Genomic DNA, 3,647 nt, shown 5'->3' with positions numbered 1-3,647 from the left:
GGTATATTTCGTCATAGTTCTCATATTCACAATGCTAAGAATGGTTCTACTTCTAAGTTGAAAGGCAAGAAGAAGAAGAAACAGGTCTTTTCAGCAAAGAAGGTGAATAAACCTCAGGGTACAGGACAAAAAACTGGAATGAAGAAGCCGAAGGGCAAGTGCTTCATCTGCAAGCAGTCAGGACATTGGAAGGCAGACTGTCCTCGTAGGAATTAGAACAATAAAGGTATATCTCATACTCTAGTAGTTGAAACATGTTTAGTGGTGTTATCTACCAGCACCTGGTGTGTAGATACGGAAGCCACTGATCATGTCTGCAACTCTTTGCAGGGGTTCCAGGAAACCCGACGACTATTTGAAGGAGAGATAACCGTCTACATGGGCAATGCTACTAAGGTGGCGGCTGTTGCAGTGGGAGACGTCTACTTATCTTTTGATAGGAATATAAGTTTGGTTTTAAGAAATTATCTTTATGTACCCAGTTTTAGAAAGAATTTAATTTCAGTTTCTAAACTGTATTTGGATGGATATTCTGTTTCTTTCAATAACAATATAGTTATAAAGAGAAATAGAATTATTATATGTTCTGGTGCATTGGTTGGCAATTTATATACATTAAATCCAATTTCTCCCATAAAGCAACAAATGGAAATTAATAACACATCTTCTAACTCTAAAAAGAGAAAATAACTTTCAAAGATGAACCAAACATATCTTTGGCATCTAAGCCTTGATCATATTAACTTAAGTATGATTCAAAGGCTTATAGCCGATGGACTCTTGGGTATATTAGAGTTGGAAATCTTTCCAACCTGTGAATCTTACTTTGAAGGTAAAATGACTAAGAGACCTTTTAAGGCCAAGGGGTATAGAGCCAAAGATGTGTTAGAACTGGTTCATTCTGATTTGTGTGGTCCTATGTCTATCCAGGCAAGAGGTGGTTTCGAATACTTTGTCTCTTTTATAGACAATTATTCGAGATACGGATACATTTACTTGATGTGCCGCAAGTCTAAGTGTTTTGATAAGTTCAAAGAGTACAAGACTGATGTGGAGAAACGTCTTGGTAAAAGTATCAAAACACTACGGTCTGATCGTGGTGGCGAATACCACTTAGGAGAGTTTAGGGATTACTTATCAGAGGCTGGGATTCAATCCCAGTTGTCCGCACCATGTACACCCCAATAGAATGGTGTGGCAGAATGAAGGAATAGGACTCTTATGAAAATGGTTAGATCAATGATGAGTTATTCAGAATTACCAAATTCATTTTGGGGATACGCTCTGGAAACAGCAACGCACATTCTGAACTTAGTACCTTCTAAATCAGCACCCTCTACTCCCACAGAATTGTGGAATGGGCGAAAGCCCAGTCTAAGACATATTCAGATTTGGGGTAGTCTAGCACGCTGAAAGCAGATGTTGATAAGTTAGAATCTCGTACAGAAGTTAGTGTGTTTGTGGGTTATCCTAGAGGAACGAAAGGTGGTTTATTTTATAGTCCTAAAGACCAGAAGGTCATTGTTAGCACCAATGCCCAGTTTTTAGAAGAAGACTATATAATGGACCACAAGCCCAAAAGTAAAATTGTTCTAGAAGAAATGAGAGAGGACACGTCTACTTTAGTACCAACAGTACAAGATGAAGTACCACAAGAGATTGTAACACGTCTCACACATGATACACAATCACAGACAGTGCCTCGTCGTAGTGGGAGGGTTGTGAGGCAACCTGAGAGATTCATGTTTTTGGGAGAGTCTTCAAACTTGATCCCGGGTAAACATGAACCTGATCCCCGGACATATGATGAAGCACTCCAAGATATAGATGCAGTATCTTAACAAAAGGCAATGAATTCTGAAATAGAGTCTATGTATTCTAATAATATCTGAGAGCATGTAGAACCACCAGATGATGTAAAAGCCATTGGATGCAATTGGATCTACAATAGGAAAAGAGGGACAGACGGGAAGGTAGAAACCTTTAAGGCAAGGCTTGTTGCGAAAGGGTATACTAAGAAAGAGGGAATCGATTATGAGGAAACTTTTTCACCGGTAGCTATGCTAAAGTCTATCCGGATACTCTTATCCATTATTGCTCATATGGATTATGAGATTTGGCAAATGGATGTCAAGACAGCTTTCCTTAACGGAAGTCTTGAAGAAAACATCCATATGAAGCAACCAGAAGGATTCATTGAAAAAGGCAAAGAGCATCTAGTGTGCAAGCTCAGTCGGTCCATTTATGGACTGAAGCAAGTTTCAAGATCTTAGAACATCCGGTTTAATGAAGTAATCCAGTTATATTGATTTATTGAGTCGGATGAGTCTTGTGTATACAAGAAGTGTAACAGAAATGTGGTGATATTTCTTGTACTATACGTAGATGATATTTTGTTAATTGACAACAATGTCAAAGTGTTATCGGACATAAGGGTGTGGTTGTCCAAACAATTCGATATGAAGGACTTAAGAGAATGTGCACACATCCTTGGGATTAAAGTCATAAGGGATCGCAAGAAAAGGATGTTGTGCCTATCTCAAGCTTCATATATAGATAAAATCTTTGCTCGTTTTAGCATGCAGAACTCCAAGAAAGGTTTCTTACCTTTTAGGCATGGAGTAGCTTTATCTAAAGAGATGTCTCCGAAGACATCAAAGGAGATAGAGGACATGAAGGCAGTTCCTTATGCTTCGGCTGTGGGAAGCCTAATGTATGCAATGCTATGTATGAGACTTGATATCTGTTTTGTCGTGGGCATGGTTAGCAGATATCAAAGTAACCCTGGACAAGGACATTGGACTACTGTAAAGCATATATTGAAGTACCTTAGAAGGACTAGAGATTATATGCTAGTTTACCAAGCAGACGATTTGCTCCCTGTGAATTACACGAATTCAGACTTCTAATCAGATAGGAACAACAGTAAGTCTACATCAGGCTATGTGTTTAATTTAGGAGGTGGAGTTATTGCATGGAGGAGTGTTAAGCAGAAATACGTTTCTGACTCAACCATGGAAGCTGAGTATGTGATAGTCTCTGAGGCAGCCAAAGAAGCTGTATGGCTCAGGAACTTCCTAATGGACTTAGATCCTAATGGACTTAGATGTGATTCTTGGTTTGCCTAAAATCATCACAATTTATTGTGATAATAGCAGTGCAGTTGCAAACTCGAAGGAACCACGAGCCCATAAGGCGAGTAAATATATAGAGCGCAAGTACCACCTGATACGAGACATCGTCAAGCGAGGAGAAGTTGTCGTCGCCAAGATTGCATCAACAGATAACCTGGCAGATCCTTTCACTAAGGCCCTTCCGGCTAAAGCTTTTGATCGACATGTGGAGGGGATGGAAATCATATGTATGGCAGCAGATATGGCAGCTTAGTATTTTAGTATAAGTGGGAGATTGTTAGAGTGTATACTAAAAGCCTAGCTTTTGTAAACATTTATTTATGAAATAAAAGAATCACATTGGTCAAATGTCTATATTTTATTTGTTAAGTGTAGTTGTTCAATTAATTTATAATGTAGATAACATGGTGAGTGATGTCACACACAGAAGATCATGTTATCAGTTCTTTATAAATTATAAATAGTTGCTCACGACTAAGATGGAAAGGAACAAACCATTGGAATAGTCGAAGT

The sequence above is a fragment of the Zingiber officinale genome, chromosome 5A (genome assembly GCF_018446385.1).
Source record: "Zingiber officinale cultivar Zhangliang chromosome 5A, Zo_v1.1, whole genome shotgun sequence".
NCBI lineage: Eukaryota > Viridiplantae > Streptophyta > Magnoliopsida > Zingiberales > Zingiberaceae > Zingiber > Zingiber officinale.
This window is presented reverse-complemented; position numbering follows the sequence as displayed.